This window comes from Onychostruthus taczanowskii, unplaced genomic scaffold (genome assembly GCF_017590055.1).
Source record: "Onychostruthus taczanowskii isolate IOZ18803 unplaced genomic scaffold, ASM1759005v1 scaffold34, whole genome shotgun sequence".
Classification (NCBI taxonomy): Eukaryota; Metazoa; Chordata; class Aves; order Passeriformes; family Passeridae; genus Onychostruthus; species Onychostruthus taczanowskii.
The window spans coordinates 6,398,655-6,407,917 of record NW_024500794.1 but is presented as its reverse complement, the minus strand read 5'-3'; positions in this window follow the sequence as shown (position 1 = coordinate 6,407,917).

Sequence of the window (9,263 nt, the reverse complement as noted above, 5' to 3'; positions counted from 1 at the left end):
TTTGGTTGGAGGGAAGGTGGAGCCCAAATTACGGAGACTCTGTCTTGGCATGGAAACAGCCCACCCTGAGAAGTAGGGCACTGGTTTCCTCCAAGCAGAAGTGATTTTGCTATGACTGTCTGTGAGCTCTGTGAAACTGTGAACTCAGCAGATATTATAATTTGAGGATAAAGCACATAAGCAAGTTACAATGAGAAAAGCTTCATGCCTGACCAGAGCCTACTGATATCTTTGAGTGAGGGCCTTGAAGCTACCTTGATTTTATCAGGGGCTAGGAACACAAGGCTGCTGCTGAGGAACTGCTGTGTTGCAAATTCAGAACCTGACTTGCCACTTGGAAAGTGTTTATATGCAACACCCTTAGGCAATTTCTTTATCAGGAACCCACTATTTTCAGGAAGGTCTGGAATGGTGTGCTTTACTTAACTGTGTACTTGACCCATAGAAAACTCTGGGACTTGAGCATGTTTTAATAAGTAAGACAGTCCAAAGTCAATCTAGCATAATCTGCATCTGCCTATGTTACCTCTGCTGTGTTACTAATAAAATGTGTAACCCTTGGAACAGTTCCAGGTTCAGATTCTGTCTCTTTTAGTGAAATCTAAAGATTGTTTCTTGCTGCAAGGTTCTTGTCAAATCTTTTTACAACCTCTCTTCCACATTTGGACCATGCACAGGAAAAAGGAAAAAAAGAAAAGAAAAGAAAAGAAAAGAAAAGAAAAGAAAAGAAAAGAAAAGAAAAGAAAAGAAAAGAAAAGAAAAGAAAAGAAAAGAAAAGAAACAAGTTTATGAACATTTATTCTGTTGCTGGTACTGACAGAAAGACCTGTGATAGTAACTGGACTTGTTCCTCTCTAGGGATCTCCAAATCCATCCTGTCTGGTCATTTTTTTGCAGGACCATAAGCATCCCAGGAGGAAGGTGCATTTACTAACAAACCTAAAGTCTCAAAACTGCCTCCAGCCTCATCAGCCAGATGCTTTTGTGCCTTTAGCTAATAGCTTTTCTTGTAGCAGAGCCTTGTTCACCAAAACTGTAGGTGATGGTTGGCTCTTTTCCTGAGCAGTGCAGCAACACCTCATTTCTCTGTGCTCATGGCCAGTGCAGATCCACATGCACCAGACGTGGTGGGAGCTGCTTCTGTGGCTCAGTGCATCATCTCCAGCTGCAGCAGCCCCAGATGCCTGGGGAAGGGGACTATGGAGACAGCAGAGAAAACCCTTTTCCTTCAGCTGCCCTCCATCTTAGGTACCAGTGGGGAGACGGGTACCCAATGTCTTAAGAGAGTGAAAATTTAAGATTAAAATCCCTCGTAGTTATGTGATGAGCACCAGAGTGCATGAGCTGCACAATCTCACACGAGTTTTTCAGATAACTCAATAGTGTATTTTTTCCCTCTCTTACTTCCTTAAACACACAGTCACATCAGGGAGTGCTGCACACTGCTGTAGATGCCTAAGAGGCATTCTGGAAGAAGTTTTAGCAGGAGGAACCACATTCTCATGCACATATGATCCTCACCTCACATAACCCTTTATAAGCACCATTGCTTGTAACAAAGTTCTTACACAATCCACATTATTACAGGCAAGAGGGAAGGAGAAGGTGGAAGGCAGGCTCTATGGAGACTAGGCAGTCTTTGCCTACCTTTGACATACGTGTGAAGATTTGAGGTGTCTGTTTTCCCTTCTAACATACAGTCTGCCCTGTCTGATCCCAGTTAGTGGGTAGAGGGGCACTTCCATGCTGTGCTGTGATCAAGAAGTGGCTTGGCTGCTATGCAGGGAAGACAGTGAGCACAGCAGATGTGGAACAACAACTCCCTGTAGCAGTTGTGGCAGTTTAGATGTGTCCTGGCCAGTCTTATTCTGTTCTGGCCACTGAATCAAGCACAACAGTTCAAGAGCCAGTGCTTTTGAGCTGCAAACTAACCTGCAGCTTGGTGTCTTTGGTTGTCTTCTGCTACAGTTTACACTGCTAGAAAAACCTGATATTTAAAAATCAGTGCCTCTCTGAAATTACCTACCTTTTAATTTGACTTGAAAAATATCAGCCTTGCATATCCAGTCTTTGGAAAAGCAGAAACTGTCAATGAAGTAGTAAATATGAGGTGCTAAAATAAATCTTTCATTATTAGTTCCTTGGTGTGGAATCTATATTGTATGGTAATTGTTTTTCCCATCAGTTCTAAGGAACGTTGCATTTAAACCACATTAAAAAATTAATTTCTGTCCTGCCCAGTGGTGACAGATAAAAGTGATTATTCTTGATATCCTGCCTCCCTGGCCTAACTTTGGAGTTAACTCAGTTTTTAACACAGTTTTGACTAAAGAGGAATTTTCTTTCCAACCTGAATTATTCTGTTTCTCTCCTGCTGAAGGTACTAGATGCACCATTACTTAGTGATGCAGGTGTTATTAGTGCTTTGGAGCATTAGAAGAAATGCTGCAGTATTCTCTTGCCATGCTGTGACACAGGCATGAAATGCAGAAAGATTTTGGTGCTTTGAACTAAAATCACAGATGCAGAAGTATTATTTGAATGAATAACGGTAGCCAGCCAAGCCAAAGCTCTATACTAAAATAGGAGAAAGAATGGTAAAGCTTTATTTATTATTTGGCAAACACAAAGGTGCTAGAGCTGCAATGAGAAAAGTGAGGGTTCAGGCTTGGTCAGTAACAGGTACAACTAGATCTGTTTCTACAAAACGAGTTGTAATGAAAGTAGTGCCATGTGGTTTTATTGGAGTATCTGTGCTGTTTAAGTTCCCATGTTTGCGAAGGACTGGCTCATGGGGTAGCCAGTTTTTACCCCACTTTGAGGGCAGAAGGAGCATGTGAGGGTTTTATCTCACAGCACTTCACCATTTAGATGCATAGGAGAGATTCCATCTCATATTACTCAGGACTATGGCCAGAAGTAAAGCTTTGCATTTTTTTGGGCTGGTGAAGGAGGCTGAGTGTGTAATACTGAGCCCTGAAATCCTCCATACACAAAACAGGTATGGCAGAAGCAGTACCACTAGCAGCAGCAATATATGTCTGCTTCCAAGCTAATGAACTGCATCGTGGCATTTCACCATGAGAAGTGTTTTTCATGACAGCTCATATCATCCCTGAGGTCACACACTGTGAACATATTTACCATATTTTATTGCACACTGTCTCAGTGTGATGCTGGCAGTTCTGATAAAGCAGAATGTCTTTGATGAGTCAGGGAGGCTGCATGATCTGGGAGCTGTAAATTGAATTCAATTGCAGATTACTTTTCTTTTCATCTTTGCAACATCATGGGTTATAAATATATATATATATATATATGTATATATATTCAGAAACATAATAAAGGCCTCCCAAATCGTCAAATTTTGAAATGCAGGAAATTTTATACATATATATATATATATACTTACTTTTTTACTTACTATAAACTTACTTTTATGTATGTATATATATATATATGTATATGTGTGTGTATATATATATATATATATATATATATACATACATAAAAGTAAGTTTCAGTTATCATAAAAGTTTGAGGGTATGAGGTGCTTTTATTATATTTTTATATTTATTTATATATTTTTATATTATATTTACGGAGACTTTGGTATTGTGGAGGACAAAGCTGCTGAAAGACTGCTTCATAAGGGGTAAAGATATATCCTAGTCAACTTTTTAGCTCAGAGATACTATCTTCTTTCAGAATAATGTCTATGGTGAAGGCTGGAGTTGATTTGTCAAGTTTTCCTGCTATTAATGATATTTTGTGTAGCTCCATTCCCTTGATGTTCTCAAAGTGTTTTGATTAAGCCTTTTGAACCACCTTTCTGAAAAACAGGAAAGGTTAAAACCCTTTCCACAGTGGGTCCAGTGATCTGCTCAATGTTCACCAGTACTTCAGGGCTAGAAAGAGATTTTAAACTTCAGCATCTAGACTGGAATTCAAAATCCTACTCCAGTCCTGGGAAAATATACATTTTCTCAACCTTTTCTTCCTGCTCCTTCCCTACAGAGATGTTGGTTCATCTTCTACTTTGTGTAGCTCCTTTCATATGAAAGGGAAGCTACTACTCAAGACACTGTGATACTGGAGGATATTGCAGAGCCGTTTTCACCTTGGAAGTAGTTGTAGAAAATTCTGATATGATACCACCTGGAATATTGCCGTGGAGGAAAAAAAGTTCTCGCTGTAGTGCTATTTTTCCAAGTTAACATCAGCCTTTGAATTGCTTTTGTAATAACTTCCTTCCAGCATATGTATTATTAAATTATGGATTAAATAATAGAAGCAGACAGGAAAAATGAAACTTAACGTCACAAAGTCTCTGAGGAAAGGGTAAGAAAGCTGCACTGAAACATTAGTAAAGAAACAACTGAAACAAGTTTTCTCAGTTTGGGAAACCATCTAGATGCTATGATGACTATTTTCCTTCTGTGAGTCTGAAATCTGTTATTTTGAAAACTTAATTTTCAGATAATCAGCAAACAACTGTGTTGTAGATTAATCATCGTTGCTTGATCAAATAACCCCCCAAAACTGCTCAAAAGCAACAGTCACAAACCTTTGTGACAAACCTTCCCCATATTCCCTTTGAGTAGGGATAAGTTGGATACTGGAAAAGAGTTGAGTTTGCAAGAGGAGGCATCTTCATCAACAGCAGAGTTTCTACAAACATCCTGGAATGGCTACCCAGAATATTCTGCTGTTAAATAACCCAAGAACCAATTACCATCATTGCAGACTTCCACAGATCTCTCCACAGATGTAATTTCAAATAGATTTACTGAGGGTCATTTAACCAGTTCTGATACAGCCATTTGTCAAATACAGGCATGAGGAACCTGGTAACCTGACTATTACATACATATTGTAAGAAGTCATGCACTATTTATGAACAGAAATTGATGCTTTTTTAATTGTTGTTCTTCAAAACCACTAAAATTGAGGAACCTCTTCTATGGTTTAATTCTAATTGAATTCAGGCTTTCATCAGAGCGGAAGTATAACTGCTCCTCCCCAGCCTGCTCCATGTACTATAAAAGCTGCCCTGTTGTAGTAACTCTTACCATTTATGTTAAAATACTCAATACCTGAAGCTGTGATTACAGTGACCCTTCCAGGATCCTTACAATAAGGAAAAGCCAAGTTGGGAAGTGTTTGCCGTTACAGTTTCACATGTCAGGACAGGGCATGGTACCTTTCCAATCACATGTTACTGCTAAAAGCAAGGTGTTTTTTCTGAGTACTTTCTGCTAACAAAGTCTGTTCTTATTGCTGTAGTTGCTGTTACCACTATCTCTTTTAGCAGATAAGCTTGAGATCCATACCAGATCTTTGGCTCCAGTCCTGTATTAAGCCTAGACGCTCAGGGTACAGTGTCTGAAGGTGAAGCTGCCAAAAGAAATTTAAAAAGCCTTGAGGATACAGGAAATTCAGGGGGCACTGATTCAGGAAAGAGCCAGATGCTTCAGGCTGAGTCAGTGCTGAACCTCCTCACAGATTTGTAGGCAGCATTTTGCCATGACCTTTTTATAAGTTGAGCTGAGTAATCCCCTTTTCATCACTCATCCTTCTTGCACACTCACATGTGTGTGTGGGCTTTAATATAAAATTTTATATTAAATAATACCACAATAGTTATATTTAGTCTTTGAGCTAAATTCACACCTTTCTATCTCTGTGCTTTTGTTGTTTCCCACCTGATACAGCAGGAGACCTTTCTTGGAAGAGCAGTCATCACCAGATCATCACAGACAGAAATGTTCTAAACCTTTGTGACTCCTCCAGAAAAACACTTTTTCTCCAGTGGTCTCATTAAACATTTGAGTGCAATTGCTACTAATCTTAATACATAAGGAATTTTGTATGTGATAAATTACCCTTTCTGTCTTTCAACTTGTTTTAAGTTTGGCCTCAAAATGTGTAGCTTCAGCTGATTCTTGAAGCATTGAGAAAGTCTGCTGAAATAAAACAGGGAGGAAAAATGTAACATTTAAAAGTAGAAGTTACAAAAAGCAATCAAAGTATTATTGAGGTTCTTTTCGTAATCTGAGAAGAGATACAACAGAGGCCTCAGCCCCATTTGTTTAATTTTGAAAGTCCAACACAAAGCTTGTTTCCATGTAAGGACTGGTTACTTTCGTTTCAGTTTAATTCATGGGATACCTTTTAGAAACGGCCACAGCAGACAGATGTAGCATTTTTAAAATCCATGGACTACTGACCTGGGGCTTAACATGGGTGACATGTTCCAGGGGTGTGACTGTAGGTGTCTGACTGAGCCATGTTAAGGGATCAGCTGTGATGCTTGTCATGCAGACTATGTGTTGTGGATGGAGAGTGGGTTTCACTTTCAGAGAATTTTGGTATCATTAGAAAGTCCTCACATGGCTTTCTTCAGCCATAGTCTGTGACCAACAGTTCATAGCATCACTGTGAAATGCTGGAGGGGAAAATCTGAACTAATCACTCATAATAACTCTGCACAGACCCATGGGGTAAGTTTGAGGTCAGAGCTGAACCGATCTTTTGTGCAAGAATGGCAGTAGCTGTAATTCACTTGCTGGTCATGGGAATGGGTTGAACCAAAGCCTTTTTTTTTTTTTTTTCTGAGGTAGATAAGGGGAAAAAGAGCTGACAATGTGACTTAGAAGTATCTCAGTTTTACATGCAAAGGACCCTATCTATGCATGACCTTTCAGGCCTATGCAAGTGAATGCTGAGTAGGAACACTCAGAGCTCATGGTGTTTTATTCCAGTTTTGTGCTTTTTTGTGTAGGCTTCTTTGTGTCAAAATAAAATCTAAAGAGTTCATAATGATTTTGCTACAACAGTCACTGAAGTCAGATGCTGTCTGGCAGCCCATGTTATGTGGGAAATGAAATGAGATGCCTACTTGGTCCTTTTTGGCCATGTGCTTTGTGAATTTGGATAGTTGGAGTGACACTGAAACCCAGCTCCCAGCACCAGCCATCCATTTTGCATTCTAGTCATGAGAATTATTTCTCTATACTGTTTTTCTTTTGAGATGCTGCAGATTGTGGGGGGAAGAAGTGGGGAGAGAGGAAGAGAAAATCTGGGGAAGGGGCTTCTGCACCCTGCCACTATAATTCATTGTGATCTGACCTTCTGGATTTTCAGCCCCACTCAGCCATCCATCACTCTTCATGTGACTGTCACCTTATATCATTGTAATTAGCCAGTCCCAGAGATTTGACAGTGGAAGTGAAAAAGTCCCAGAAGCTCTCTGCCAATTTAAAATTAACCCCGTCATTACAGGACAGATTGTCCTGCTCCAGAAGTAGCTCCTTGGCACTTGCACTGAGATAATAGCATGGTCCTGCAGTGGTATCCAGCTCCTTGACTCCCTCTACTTTGTGTTATGAGTAGAAAAGTTGTCCATTTTTTATAAGTTGCAGAGTTAACAAGTTAAACCAATTGCTGCTAAGTTGGAGTTTTAACTATTTGTTGTTGATAACTTCATGCTGTAATCACCTGTTGTTAATAGTTTTTCTTTAATTACCTGTTGTTGATGGTTAGAAATCCCTCTTCGTCGGGTATCCCCCTGCTGCTTCCTGGAAAATGACACCCGGGACTGTGAGGGGGAGGTGACATCGAAGCTGGTATGCAAATGAGGAAGCCCCTCACCAAATCCAGCAAGAAAAACCCCTAAAACAACGAGTCACCATGGAATTAAGATATTTAAGTGATGGCTAGAGGTGAGGAACTGAATCCAGTGTCTGCTAAGATCCTTTTTATTTTTCACCCTAACCTAAATGATGTCGGCTAGAAAGAGGACCTCGAATGTCAAACTGAAGAACTGGAATCTCCTGGTGCTCTCATGATGACAGAAGCCCCAGCTCTGCCTGCAGACCAGCGGACACAGCTGCATCATCCTCCTCCTCCGTGCCACTCCTGGGAGCAGCGACAGCGTGGGCTTGACCCGTTGGTTTCTCCCCACCTGAGCTGATTTTTAATAAAGGCATTAAAAAAGGAGAAAGATCTCCTGCCCTATTTATTTCAGTTTGTTGTCCTTGTGTCCTCCCAGCTCTCATGCTGCTTCACCCTTCTTCCTCCCTCCATGCCACCCCTTTTGCTGCCTATGAGAACTGAAGCTACTAATGAGGGTGCTCAAGGCAGCAGTCCCAGTCCGTGGGTGGATGATAAATTCAGCTTTCTGTGGTTGTGCCAATTGAGGGCTGACTGCTCAGCCTCAGAAAAGACCTTGCTATTCTGTCTCTGTTCTTCCCATCCTTCTGGGACTTATCCCCCTGTGCCAGCACTGCAGAGTAGAGAGCCACCAGGGTCTCTGCCCTTTTGTGTGGCCATTGGTTCGTTCTGCTGTCTAAGACTCCCTGTCTTTGTTGCTGGCGGTGTCTCAGCCAGGTGGACGAAAGCTAGGTCAGATCTGCCTTCTCATGCTACAAGCTCCTCACCTTTGCTCATAAACTTTCTCCAAGTATGATTGGCAGATGCTGTTGTCAGACGCCTCTTTACATGGCATTTACAGATCTTGCTTCATTGTCTTTTAAGCAGGGGGTGGCTGGAGGTCATCCTTGTTGTTACTTTCTTCAGCTAATTAGGTGCAACTCCTGCTCTGCTGCTGTACAGGGGTGACAGCACTGACAGCTCACTGGAAGATTGCCTTCCCCTGGGAAATATCTCAGGTTGCAGGCAAAAAATTGAGATATGGAGATTGTGACAATATCTGATGCCCAGTCTCTGTGGTCATTCTATCTGTTCAAACAAATAGAACACAGTCAGGTAATGAAGGTCCTGATGGTCGTGCAGTTCAGCTGGGTAATGAACTGTTTCAGTGAGTGTGACAGGCAGGTTTGACATGGCCTGGGCTCAGATACCATTCTGACAGAGTTTGCATATAATCAAACATGTATTTGCTTAACCCATTCTGCACCATTCTGTCAAGGCACAGCTTTTTTCACTCTGACGTTCACAAAAGCTGGCCCCCTAGTCCTTAAGGACAAGGTGATGCCTATTTTTTTTGCAGTAGTTCTGCACTGCCATGATCAGTTCTCATCCATGGTGTGCTTTTCTCCATCGCCTTGCTCTTGCAAGCAGTTATAAAGACCAGTTTTTTCCTCTCTCTGGGAGGCTGGGCCAGAACAGCTTCTGCTCATTGCCACAAGAAGCGTAACTGAGAGCCCCTGAAACATGATTTTGCTATTTAGTCTATATTTGCTTAAGCCATGAAGTTCCTGAGCCTGCTCTCAACCTTCAAACATTTGCCTTTGCACCAC